Raw genomic sequence first — 14,843 nt, 5'->3', positions numbered from 1 at the left:
CTTGTCCCTGTCTCTTCTCTTCTCCTGTGGGGTGGGCCCCCCACCCCACCCTTGTCCCTGTCTCTTCTCTTTTCTTGTGGGGTGGGCTATGTTTATGGAGAGAGTGGGGGCCGGGCTCTGTGCTGCCTCAGAGGAGCAGTGGAGACTGCTGTCTCTGGGGCCCCCATCCTCTTTCCGGGCCTGCCTCTGGCTCTGACTGAAGTGAAACAATGTATATTGATACTTTGTTTCTCTTCAGTCAGAGGGAGGGGGCGAGGGGCTCCGAGCAGGCTGCACCTGCTTCAGATGCAGAGGGAGAAGAGGCTTTGTTCAGCACAGACCTCTCTCACAGCTCTCAGAAGAGCTGAGGGGGCCGAGGACCCCTGGGGGCCCCTTCATTAACTATAGAGAGTGAGGCCCCCCCGCAGTGCGGGGTCTGCGGGGGCGTTTGTTACGCCCCTGGATGGCCGGTCCCTCGAGGTCTCGTCGCACCCACAGATCACAGCTGAGCTGATGACGTGGGTAGAGGTCAGAGGTGCCAGGGAAGCCGGTTCTCGTCGAGCTGGGCCGTCGGATCCTTGAGGAAGGACTTGCAGCAAACCGCAGAGTTCTTAGATGGTGCCCGCTGATGCAGGGTGACTACTCCTTAGTCACAAGGGAGAAATCTTGAGAAGAGTCTTGAAGTCCTTTCGTAGAAAGTATTCTTGATTCAAAGATGATCTAATTTGGAAGGGTCCCCGCTCCGGCCTTTATTCTAAAGAAAGGGGTGGGTACATGACTAGGTCCTGCCCTAAGGGTGGGACCAGGAAGGGGGGTAGTTACACCCCTCTCCCCTGCCGGACTTTCCCCAGGCCAGGGCTGTCGCCCCTGGAACTGGTTCTAACCGGCAGATGCGTAGTGAGCACCGGGGTGCCACTCCGCAGTCACCTTCTCGCAAAAGCCCTACCTACCCAGAATACACAAACCCTGTCTGGGACGGTGCGAACCCCGCCCTCGACAGGAAACCCTTTGTCCAAGCTCTCCTCGCTGGAAGGACTCCCAGCAGCAGGAGGTCAGACTCGTGTCTGTGGTGGCAGCACCCATTTTGTGGAGCTGAGGCTTTAGTTAACTTTAACCGGGGTTCACAGTTACGTACATGTCGTGTCCCTCTAGAAGGGTGGAATGCTAACCTCATCGCCAGAATTGGTGAGAGGGCAGCACCCCGATTCGTATGACACCTTACTCGACATGCCTTGATAACGCGACACCGAAGTTACCGATATGGTACGCGTTATCATGGAACAGCCATTGGGTCTTGATTCCGCAAGCTGCAACCGGGCTCGGCTCGGGCCTGAACCTAGCTCACACGAGCCCACGCACTCTGCCTTCAGGATTGTTAAGGCCTGCCATAGGAGTGACTGATAGGAACTCGGGTGTCCATTGTATGGTTAGATATAGAACTACTATACCTAAAGCAAAGGGTGATTACACGACTTTGCCCCAGCTGTCATGCAGCCAGTTGTGTCAAATTTAGGAGGCCAGCCAGGGGTGGCATAATACATGCTGCAGCCCCTGGCGGCCCTGGGTACACCCATGCCCTGCGTTACGGGGTCTGATAAGGTGGCCCAGTACCAATTGGTAAATGCACCTAGGGTACATCTCGTAATTTAGAAAGAGAACAGCCAGGCTGTGGGTCTGATTAGCAGGCCCACAGCCAGAGAAAGTCGTAAACCAGTGAAACAAAAGCGAAAAATCTGGGTGATCATAGGATTGCAGACCCTACTCTCCTACACCCTACTGCTGTTAGACTAAATTGCAGCTCTGTGCTGTGCCACGTTATAACATCAAACGTTTTACCTGCAGTTGGTTATGCTTTAGGCGAACAATACTGTCACCCCAACAACAGATTAAAACATGGGGGGAGGGGGGTTTGAGGTTGAGTGCCTATAGCCAATCAGTTCCCTTCACAAAGTGACAAGTGTCGACGATCCGAGTAGTCGCTCACGCCAACATTGTAGAGCCAAAGACCTTCTTTAACATCACCTCAACTGAGTCCTCCAGGCGGCCCGTGTTGGTACTCTCAGGGACTCACATAATTCAAAGATTGTTGCGCCAGGGGCGCGCTTCCAAATCTTCATTCTTTGCTCTAATGACTTCCAGGATCTTTTTCATGTTGAGGCACTTGCCTGCTGTCTCATGTGATTCATCCTCTACTATGGATATGCGCTGTTCTGCATTTGTGGGACAGGCCGCCTGCTTATCCAGCTTGTTAGCGATGCTGCCCATATGGAACGTGTGAGTTTCTATCTTGCCATCTATGGCCTGGAGACTCTTCTGTATTGCCAGCAATGTGGACTCCAATAAGGGGGTGCTCGGCTGGCCGACCTCCATTTCCGGGTCTGAGTGTGTCATCGCGGGCAGCACTGAGTGCCGAAATTCAAAAGTTAAGTGTGACTGTTGCCTATCCGACTTGCCCATAATGACAGGCCACACGGAACCAATCTATAAGCAGAGGGGGAGTGATTCTTGCAGTTCCCAACTGACAATTTGAGAACCCCTATGGATCAGCAGGGCGGCGGAGACGCGCTTCATTAGCAGCACACAATATCCTCTGTGCTGTTCAAGCTCTCAGACCTCCACTTGACACCATGGTATATCACGGGCCTCCCTCGAACAGCTCAGCTGCCACTCTCGATGGTGTACCTTGAAGTAAAGCTGTCAATGGTAGTCGCCACCTGCCATAAATAGTAAGGGGGGTGCACTGCGCGGTCCAAACCCGCACTAGTGAACCTTAGGCCAAACAAGGCCTCTGTGCGATCCCAAAATGTCTCTAGAGCGGGGGAGCCCAGCACCGTTCTCCCACAGGGTGCTCAGGAGGACTCTATGCACCACTGCCTGCACGCATGCATTTAGAAGGCCAGTACGTCCCAGCTGCTAACCTCCGAAGACACCATGGCTCTGCAGCAGCACTCCCTCTGAAACAGGACTCCCTCACACCACTAACATCTGGATTGCCTCTCCGATGCGATGCGATGCTACATCAAGCTTCTGCCCGCCACAGATGCTGCTGGTATGAAGACAGCACACTCCACTACTCCGCTTCACAGTGGCGTCCCAGCTCAGCGCCACTCACTGGAGGCGGGCAGAGATTCCAGAAGGACACCGTACAATTGAGCCACAGAGTGCCTCCCATCAGTGCAGTGTGGGCTGGGCACAGCCTCCTCAGGCTCGTGCATTTATACCACGGCGAGCTCCGCACAGCCCCCACCTTGCACCGCTGCGGGTCCAGCACCAGGGCTATGCGTGGACGCCACACTGTGCTAGTGCTCCAGATTTAGGACGATCCGCTCCGTACACAGAATACAGCCGCTTTATCACAACTGTGCTGCCATCTTAAATCATAGGAGGTTGGTGCTCAGCGTCCTGCTGCTCCTCTATTTCTGGATGAACACTGCCTCCAGCATTACTTTTCAGGTGTCCATGACTCTTTTTCTCTACATCTCTATATTAGAGTTCTAGAGCTGCTGATTGGCACTGCATATGCGGATAGTTGACGGAATACTTATCTCGTCCGGCAGAGCTGCACTAAAGTGCAGTCATCGTAATGTGGGATCTCTAGCTCCCACTCACAGTTTGTTGTATTTAAGTAGTGTTTGCTAGTGTTGACATGCAATTTAAGAGTCAGTTTTCATTTGGGGGAAACTGGGGATGTAGAAGATGGGAGGCATGGGTTGTCCAGAGGTGATTGCGTGCCTGATACCTTTTCAGGGCCCTCTCTACTCTATCAATGTACTTTACGGTTCGGGGGATTGATCTCTGATATGAAGAGTTAAGGCAGACCAGAATGGCTTGCCTGCAGGAGCGCACCCCTTTTAGGTTCCATAGCGGGCACAGCCATTGTCATCATATGTCTAGAGTAGACTTGCAGAGGCAGATGGCATGGACCAGATTTTCTGTTACGAGGCCACCTAGCCGGCTGGTCATACTTTCTATTCTCAGCCAGAGACTGTTGTGCGATTGAGACGGTGGAATTCACTGGTAGTCGATCAGGTATTTACTTTTTATTCTGGAGTTTAAAACTTCACCCATGTTCTACTGTAGTCTCAGAGTCTTGTAACTGGTCAGTATGACCCAGGAGTGAGAGCGTCTTTCTAAGGATGCCATGTCTTCTAGTGACGCAGTTATTTTGGTGGATTTTGAAACAGTTTTTTAAATCGATCCCTACTTGACCAGCTTAGGTAACTTTTTTTTTGTTTTTGTTTAGTTTTTTGAGTCCAGTCAACATCAAAAACACCGCTTTCTCTGCGATACATCACTTATATGAACAATACAATCGTACTTCACATGGTATACAGTCATTAAACGCATGCTATGTTTTTTTGTCATGGTATCCTGTATCCAGGGGGAATCACAGTTTCAACAGCACAACTCAAAGTAACCATCATAACTTTGTTTCTTAGAACGTTCTGACATGACTATTGATCTTTACCATCGTACGTGACGTGTGTATTGTTTAACAATGACTTCTAGCCCCTGCACCGTCGGGGATTCGTTGGGATTGTCATACACTCCACTGTCATCTTGTTTACTCTAATGTTCACTTGTCCGCCTGTGCATTCTGAAGATATTGCAGTAGGGGTTCCCAATAATCTCTTGGCCTGTATGCTTGTGGTAGCTCTTCCACATAGATATCTAAAGTGTCCCTACAATATGACATGTCCCTGAGCCATTCTTTGAATCTGGGGGGGGTGCTTACTACCCCATCTAATGGCGACGCAGCACTTTGCTAGTAATAGTGCCACAGCCAAAAATGTCCTTATTCTGACTGGTGTTATCTTATATATTCCCAATAAGCAGACCTGTGGTGCATTTGGTATCATCTCGGATAGCATGATAGTGAGTGCCCCCGTTATTTCCTCCCAGTATTTGTGTATCTGTGGGCAGGCCCACGCCCTATGTAAGAAATCAGCCCTCAAGGCTTCGCCCCTGCAGCATTTATCATTCGGTCGAAGACCGTATTTATGTAATTGAGTCTGGTGTAGTAAAATTGATGTAGGAATTTAAAACGTACTATGCGTAAGTTACAGTTTGGTGTCATTGGGAATTTAGCTGTATGCAGCTGCAACTAATCTTGTTCACTTATAGTGTCTCCCAGCATCATTTCCCATTTATTAAGTGATCTATTTACTGACTCTTTTTTTTCTAATTGTGACGTGTTGTATGAACGGGTGACAAGTTTCCGGGGGCTAGATGCGGTTAATAGTGATTGTAGGGCTTGCAATTTGGGTGGTTTCTCCGGGTATGAATCATGTTGTTCTTTCATCGCCGTCTGTAAACGCATGTGGGCAAACGGCTTCATGGGAGTGTTGTGTATGCTAAGTGATGGGTCCCCCCTCCGAATGAAACTGCTGTGTGGGAATACATCTGCCATTGTATTTAATTTCATCTTATCTAGCAATTGTATTATCTTCTTTTCCTGTGTGACTGACCGTTTCAGATGGTACGCGAGTGGAAGTGCTGGTGCATAGATGGGCAATTTCTCGGCCCGACGCGCTAGCATATACCAGGCTTTCAAGGTACAGTGTACTGTTTGAATCCTATCATTGTGGGTGAAGGACCTAGGGTCTGATACATAGGCTGTCTGAGGCGTTGGGTATACACTATCCCTCTTCCCCACTATGTGTGGGATATAAGCGTGTGGTTGAAACCAGTAGTGAGCATGTTGTGCCTGCACGCAATAGTAGTATAATTGTCGATCTGGTGCCCCCAAACCACCTTTGTGGTATGGTTTTGTCAAAATATCCCAGCGTATTCTGGCCTGTTTACCCGCCCATGTGAGCTTCTGCATTGCTGTCCTTAATTTTGAGAATAGTGCCTGTGTCAACCAGATAGGGATATTACTGAATAGATATAAAAACTTTGGCAATACAATCATCTTTTGGAAAGCTATACTGTCTGCTAGTGAAAGGGGCAGCAGTATCCATTTGTCTATCTGTTCGTCCAGTTTAGTCATTGCTCTGCCATAATTTTCCCTCACTTCCAGTTCCGGATCCCTATGTACCCATATGCCCAAATACTTTACCGGGTCTGTGTGCCACTGCAGGGGATAGTCCAAATTCGGTTGTGTTCTGACCGATGTTAGAGGTATGACAACCGATTTATCCCAATAATTTGCAGGCCGGAGTAATGTTCAAATCGAACATACTCCCTAATGAGTGCGTTTAAATGTGTATCCAGATGTGGAGTAAATAGCCCCATATCGCCTGCATAAAGAGAGATGCTAAGGGGCGGAGATGAAACTGCAGTGCCGCCTCTGAATGCAACTGTCTAATCTTGCAGGCTAAGGCATCCTTGTCTTGTCCCTCGACTTATGCTTATAGGGCCCGACGTGTACCCGTTTATTCTGACTCTGGCGCTGGGGTCATTGTCTAGTATCTCTATCCATTTCAGGAATGGCTCTGGGAAACCCATTCTTTGCAGCACTGTTAGCATATACACCCCTTCAACGGAATCAAAGGCTTTCGCAGCTTCAAGTAGTGCCGCGGCAGCTGGGATATCAGGGTCTAAGTGATGATATAGTGTGAAGATTATGAGTGGTAGATCTATTGGGTACAAATCCTGCCTGGTCTGGCAATATCAGTTTCTCTTGTAGGAGCTGAATTCTGGTTGCAATTATTTTGGCCAAAATCTTATCTATATTTATTAAAGATAACGGTATGTATGAGTAGGGTCTTAGTCCGGTTTGGGATGTGCTACCAAGAGGACCTCTCTCAACAAAGCAGTTAGTTTGCCATCTTCGTATGCCTCCTCATACATTAAAGCCAAATGTGGTATCAACAGATCACTATATGCTTTATAAAATTCACCAGGTAGCCCGTCTATGCCAGGTGCTTTGGTATTTGGGAGGGAGTTAATCTTTGGTGATGTGGGGACTGAGGACTTTGCGGTGAGTGTCAGACAGCCATGCTATAGCAATATCCTGCAGATATTGATTAATTTCTAGGGGTCAGCAGTTATTCTTGTGTTGTACAGGTGGCTAAAATAGGTTTTGAAGCAGTCAAAAATTGACGAGGTGTCATAAAGTGTGGTCGTCCTCATCTGTCATCCTAGTTATGTAGGACGCCGTGGGTGCAGGTTTTTTTTTACTTGACAAGGCTCGACCCGCTCTACCTCCCTCACCATACATACGTGCCGTGAATCTACGCGATTTATATTTTACTTCATCTGCTGCATATTGTTGGTAAGTGTCCATCTTTTCTCTTATTTTTTTCAGCTGTTCTGGTCTCTGTGTTAGTATATGTTCTTCCTCAAGGTGTGCAATGTCCCTTTCTAACATGTACAATTGTTGCTGTATACCCTTCAGAAAACCAGCATGTTTACCGATACAGTGCCCCCTGATTGTAATCTTATACGCCTCCCACAGCGATCCCGCACTTTCCACTGACCCTGTGTTAAAATTAAAGTTGTCAGTTATGATTTGATGTAATTCAGTAGGAAAAACAGGATCCAAAAGAGTACCGCCCGCAGTTTCCATGTGAATCGTCTAGGCACGTAAGTGGTGACTTCTAGCGTGAGACGGACTGGTGAGTGGCCAGACAGTGTCTTGGGTAAATGCTCAATCGTCTTAGTCCACGTGCATGCGTCTTGGGTGATAAGCCAGTAATCTATTCTAGACCACGTGTTAAGCGCTGTGGACGTGCAAGTACCCTCTCTACGTCCTTCATGTCTCATTCGCCATATGTCATTCATATCCCACATATCCATGCCCTCCCTCAGTACCCTAGCCGTATGTTTGCCATATCGTTCATTTCCTGTTGATCTATTCATGGCTGGGTCAAGACGTGTTAAAATCCCCTCCCCATATTAGAGTCGCGTTGGGTAATTCTCTAAGTTTGGACCATATGGTCGAGTAGAAACCAGGATCTTCGGTATTTGGGCCATAGGACGTCACTACTGTCAGTGTTGTGCCCCTAAAATCTCCATGTACAATCACGTACCAACCTTGATCATCTTTGAATGTGGTTATTGGTTGAAAGGGAGTGCCTCGCCTGACCAAAATCATTACACCCCTAGCATAAGTGGAGAAAGAGGACGCCAAACGATATGCCACCCATTGTTGGAGGGAGATTTATTACGGGGCAGAAGGGCAAGGGGCTGGGCGCATGGCTCTGAGTGCCTGCGCTGGGAAGATCGTGGGAGTGAGCTAGGGACAAAGGGGCACCTTAATTTGTACCGGGGTGTCCTGGAACGCTTGCTCTAAAAATAGAAAAAACAGATATGTGAGCCGTGGAAACTGAGGCTGAAAGTTTAACAGTTTTATTAAGAAGATGCAACTTCAGGACACTTCAATATAAAGACATACAAATCACAGAGTTCTGGATCCAGTGCTCTGCATTCTCAGATAGTCACGTGGATCAGATTGCTTTTACTGAATCACAGTTTTCTAATAGTCTATACTTTAAAAACCCATTTATGATTTGAGGTAGATTGCATACAAAAAGCAAAGTACATATTATTTGAGAATACTCACATCTGCCTATAAGTGAGAAATCCTGCAATTACATTTAGAACGCTTAAAATGTGATAAAGGTTAAAAACAAGTTTCAGAGAGCATAGTAGATATAACATTTCCTATAGCAGAATAAAAAAGTACATTACGGTCAATATATATATGTTAAGTAAATCAATTGATCAAGAGCTCTTGGAGACAACTCGCTTGCCCGATACCTACAAACAGACGAGGAGTTATCCAAAGATATTTCTGTGGACCTCCTTTTTATATTCTTTAAGGCGGTGAGAAGTCTATGGTAACGTCATCTCGCCCCACCCCATTTATCCTACCTACGTCACTTACGGCCTGGTTCGTACGTTTCCCATCCCTACATTCATATGCAGCCCTTTCCTGTAATTGCGGCACGTATGCTAGACTAAAGGTCATGCCTCGTAGACTGGAAGTTTGTTATAAATTTGCTTTGGGCAACAGAAAAGTGTTTAATTGCGCAAAGGGACTTTATTTATATGTGTACCAGTCTGTGCGTCCTGTTGCCATATCCATCACTGCAGCTTGGCATAGCTGCGGTGGGAAAGTTCCCTTTTTTCTCATGCACAATCTTAGGATGTAGTCCATTATGTGTTGAAATAACAGTGGGGATGTTGAACTTTAACGTTCGTGAACTTAGCACACAAGTAGGGTGGGGGCTCAAACTGGAGCGAGAAGCTTTGCAGTCAGTGGGGCTGAATAAAATCTTGATCAGACATGCCTTCTGCTTGCTTAAGAGAAAATGAAAGTACTCTGGCCAATCAAACCAAGGCCTATAATTTTGAACAGAAGGACCTACACAGGGGTTCATGCTAGCTGAGTGATGAGAATGTCCCAGGATCTTTATACGGTTGAATTGGTCCCTCTCTCGCCATCTCGTACCCACTCTAGCTTCCGTGTGAGAGGTAAGGTGTGTTTCCCGCATGCAGGCGACATCAACGACCTGTCTATCTAAGTATGCGAGTGCTCTGCGTATCTTCTGTGAGCTTTGAAGCCCACAGACATTCAATGTCAGTTTGAGGGTAGGTGTACGTGCGTCAGCCATATCTATCACTTTCCCAGTCTGAATCCTCCTCCCCTGCGAATACTATGTGTATGTGTAAAGCAATATACTTGTGCCTTTTCAATGCAGACCGCACCTTTTTACATTCCCATCCCCCACCCACCGCCTGTGGAAAATTAATACGGTTTGGTGAACATTATCTGCACCATCTTGCCCTTTTCTCCGATGCCACACTTTTTGTCGTACACCCCCCCGCCATTTCAGCTGCCTTGATCAGAACCATCCTCTGCACACCCCTGACCCCCAGCACCGCTCTTCACCCTCACAAACACCCCCACGCACTGATCACTCCCGCTCCCACATGCCTTGCGCGTAAGCGGCAGCCATTTTAAGCACCATGGCCTCCCTGCCCTCGCTGATAGCCAGCGCGTCTCTCTCCCTCCTAACCTCGCAGGCATCCCCGCACGCTGACAACCCCCTCCCGCTCTCACATGCCTTGGGTCATAAACCCCTCTTCAGCGCAGCTCTGCCTCGGAATCCCATCCTGTTCCCAGCGCGACACCTCCTTCCATCCCTTTTCATGGTCCCGGGTTCTTTGATACAAACCCCTTTTCCTGTGTGCCCGTTTGTCTCCCTTGTTCCCAGGCCGCCACCTGGCCCTGCGGATACTGTTTATCACACCCCCGTACAGTAGGAAGCTTCCCCCATTAAAGGACCCTCGATTTGATCAAAGCCCCAACCCCATGAGATCCGATCAAACTCCACGCATTCCGTGAATCAGTGGAATGTCCAGCTGCGCGATAATCATCACCTGTTGTGACCGGGGCGGGGACTTCAACTGTAAATGTGTGGGAACGGGCTTGAAGCGGGGATTCCTAGGATGCTTTTCCGTACATCAAAGTATTGACAAATATGTGTTTCATGTAATAAAGCAATAAACCTGTGTATAAGAGGCCAGGCCTCAGAGATGCGGTTAGAGCACCTCGTGACGATACTTGCTGTCCGAATTGATTTGTTCTCCTCCGGAGAGAATAAACCCTCGTTTCCTGCCTTTCAGTCTCCAGCGCCTGCTTCTTCATTGATTAATATTTTGTGGGTAATAGAGGCGACACCGCCGGGCAACACAAAAGGGTCTTTGGTCACTGGTTGTCTAACCACCCTTTTACAAATTGGCGTCCCAAACGTGGGGCCCATCAGCGACTCGATTATCCAGTGGGAGAGGTCCTGACGACAGAGTGAAAGACTGCAACGATCGGGAGGTACCCTGTCCGATAGACCCTCGTCTGACAGCCGATCATCCGAACTTCACTGGTTCCGAACAGACCTCTCTCGAGTGATCTACGGTCCTGACTGGGAACCATCAGGAGTGCCGCGAGGATTACGAAGAAAAGAGGACGATCGGGCGCTGGATTCGGAAGACAAGAAACTGTCCATGCGGTCCGGGTAAGGTCGTGTAGACACGACGAATTAAGAAATTGTTTGATTGATTGAAAAAAATACTAGTATTACCCTTTGTTGATTTCTTTGGAGTTTCGCTGTCGGCAAACGGAGAAACAACCGGCTCTCCCTTTGCAAACAGTGAAGGATAGGTAACGCACCCGTCGTACCTATCTTTCTCCCTAATTGATCAATTGCCACCCCCCCCCCTCCCCCCCCCCCCATTGATTAACTGTTACGGATTATTTTCTGGAGATTCTCTGTCTGCAAACAGGAAATAATAGGTTCCCTCTTTACAGATAGTGAAAGGGTAGGTGACGCAGGCCTTTTTGCGGGCCTACTTATTCTCCCCATTGACCATTTTTGATTGATATTGGTTCATGAGGTATTCACTGCCTGCAAACAACGTAGAATAGAAATATTATGTCTAGTCTTTGCACACAGTGATAAGATAGGTAGTGCTGACTATTGTCCCATTGTGACCCGTCATGCCTGTCTTCTCCCCACTGATTGGTAGCTGGTTCAGCCCGGACCGTTTATTAGAGGTGGACCATCTAGCTCCGCTGGAAGGCACCCCTAATAAAGAAATGTTCACAAAGTATGGATTAATTACCATAGCCTATAGTAAGCTATGGCACAAGTATACCAAAGCAAATCAAGAGAAACAGTGGCCACTGGTAGGATCCTTCGATCTTGACAAAATAGAAACGTTAGAAATAGCCCTTCGTAGTAGCAAGACAACGCCTATTATGCTCGACAGTCTCGGTATGTGGCGCAAAGAAGCAATGCAACGAAAGGAAAGAGACGAAGTCAGAGTAGGTAAAGAAACGCGACAGACGACCTTCCAAGCGTCTGGTAGGCAAAAGGAAGGGGCAGCGACGACACAGTTCCAAGGATTAGACACAAAAAGGGAACAGTGTAAAGGGACGTACCGACAGGACAACCCCGAGACACAACGACCCGACACTACGCGCAGGACAAACAGACTTAAGGCAAAACCAATGTGCTTTTTGTAAAAGACTCGGGCACTGGAAAGCCCAATGCCCGACTCTACGGAACATAGGTAAGAGCGGAGGGCCGACAGAAATAACAGGCCGCCAGAAAGGGAAAAGGCGCGAGACAAAGACGAATCAGACTAACACGGACAGGACAGATAGAACCACCACGTTTGATTATGCCCGATGGCACAGATTTCGTCAGACCAATTTCAACGACATGTTTGAGTTCTGGGACTGATTACTCTCTGCCCCCCCCCCCCCCCCTCTGAAAAACAAAAGCAATTACAGGCCTGCGTAGACAACGCCCCGTTAGAAAAAGGACTCAAGGAAGCCAAATCTCTGTTATATAATTTAAGATTTAATTACGGTAAAGATAACACACGACCAACGATAAATAGAAAAACTAGTAAAACATTCTTTAAAGTAAAACTGTACTAATAGGAGCAATACAAAACATATTACGCTCACTCCGGAAGTTCCCAAAATGTAACAGGTCAACGGTCCCGCCCATCCGGAAGGTGAAACACACAGCACGTGTGGGGCGGGGCCTGCCGACAGCCATAGACCAAAGAGGTCGCCGGCGAGAATGTACAGGAGGCTCCACGGGCCCGGCATGAAATGGTCTTCCCATCCACTCCTTCCTGGGGCGGCGTCCCCCGGGCCACGAGTAGGGAGGGGGCGGATGCAGATGACCCCCTCCCCCGTATCTCCTGGTCCGGCCATCGCAAATTCCTCCGCTGAACTGGTGCAGGGTGGGCTGGGAGGGAGAGGCGACGCGGACAAGCCTCTTCCACCTCCACAGGTAGGAGGTTTCCCAGCCCCGGCCCGGCGCCGAAATCCTCCAGCCGGGCAACGGATCTATTTGCGCAGCACAGAACATACAATGTCCGACGGACCTATTTCCGCAGCACAGAACATACAATGTCCGACGGGCATACTTGCGCAGCACCGGACATACAATGGTCCTCCAGAGTACTCGCAGAGTCAGGGGTGTAGGGTGGTCATCATGTACACCCCTGATTCAAGGGGACGGCGTGGGGTGCACTGGGAGAGGGAGGCGGCGTGAACGAGCCTCCCTCACCTCCCCAGGTAGAGGCGCCACAGCTGCACCCTAACGCCCTGAGCCAAATGTCCTGCTCCAACGGCACGGTGTTCCATTTTTTCGCCCCAAAGAAGTCTCTTCCACTCTTGAAGACGCGACGAAGGGCGGCTGCTGCAGGGTCTCAAAATGGCGTCTGGGCCCCCTGGAAGGCGGGTCTAGGCCGCTGGAGTAACTTTGTCCGGTATTGCAACTCGGGCGCTTGACCGCCTGGGCACGAGCCCCCACCTCCGACAACATCCCCACAGCTTTGAAGATTCTACCAGAGTCCCAGAAGCCCTCGGCCCCTACAGGCTTCCGGTGGGCAACAACTGCCTTGATCACAAATGAAATGACCACGACATAGCCACAAGATGGTGGTGCTCTCATGTCAGCACCAGCTTCAGTCTGAATCATCCAAAAATATTGTGGGCTAACGAATTCGAGTAAGTTCCGGCTGAACCTCAACGTGACCCGGTAGGGAAGATTCTACCTCCCTCCCCTTTTGTTTGACGGTCCACATTACCAGCCCCTCTGTTAGCACAGGTTTTTTGAACTGCCGAAAGGGATTCTGGTGCAACCAACCCGGCATCGCCCAAAATGGCGCCGGTATCAATAGGAACTTACGAACACCTCGTGGTGTTCTTTAGCTAACAAGACTTGATGTTCTGAGATATGTATGTGAACCTTTGTACACTTGACGAAAAAGGGAGGAGGGTTCACTTGGCGAACATTTGAAAGGATCCAGTTAAAATGTTGATTTCAATGTACGATTTATTATGATATTTATTGTAACCGATACATAGCGTAGCTTATGACGCACGCCCACGGTATACATCTAGGAAATGTGGTTGCAATTAGTCTGACTGTGTTTCAATTTATGAAATAAATACCCTCTGATCCCTCAATTATTAATAGACCTTTTTAGTTTCTTGCAAATAACTAAGTAGACGTTTTTCAATGTTTTTAAATCCTGCAAAATAGCCCCCTACAGTATGTGCTTCAGCCATCGCCGTGTCCGGCCAAATACGATTGCATTCACATATTTACTTCCTGAACGATTATGCAAATAAAGGTTTTCCAAACTATGAACAGGTATCGCATACTTTTGTAAATGTGGGAATCGGCGGGAGGGCTATTCTATGCGCAACCGTATTGCTCTCTTTTTAAAGTTATTAGAAAATGGTTGTTCGGCCCCGGATTGATGATCGAATCTAAGGTATGATACGCTGCCTCCAAATATGCGACTAGGCTCAGGAACTAACGCATGAAGAAGGACCTCGACTTCTGAGAACGGGTAAAGTGAAGCGGTGTGATAAAGGTATCATGCTCGAAGGTATTAAGGGACAGGGTTGGCCGAAGAACTAATAGGCCTTAGAACATCACAGCGTTGGGAATGATTTAAGGATCCCGATAGCTAGATACATCTACAAACCAGATACCTCGCGCTAGGCGCCTCTGATTTCTTTTTTTTGCGTTTCCCTACACACGATCTATAATGCCACCCTCGGACCCCCCCCCCCCCCATGAACAACCTATCACACTGCCCGCCCCCCCCCCTTGACTTCAGAAACCAAGACCCTAGGGGTTATATCTCGAGGAGATAAGACGAGTATGTGGTAAGTAAAGAACTTTCGTGCCCGTACATTTGATATGCTTGAATGTTGTTCCCCCTCCCTTTCTTCCTTTTTCTCCCTCTACAAGTTACATTGGAATCACGACTAGGGTATAGTAAAGATCTGGAGCAACGTCATGTCCGATACATGAAACGGACCTACACTGCAAGATGGCACCTAAAGACACCCAACTCAATGCATGTCCTTATGTACC

This window comes from Lissotriton vulgaris, chromosome 1_1 (genome assembly GCF_964263255.1).
Source record: "Lissotriton vulgaris chromosome 1_1, aLisVul1.2, whole genome shotgun sequence".
Classification (NCBI taxonomy): domain Eukaryota; kingdom Metazoa; phylum Chordata; class Amphibia; order Caudata; family Salamandridae; genus Lissotriton; species Lissotriton vulgaris.
Note: the sequence above shows the minus strand (reverse complement) of the source record.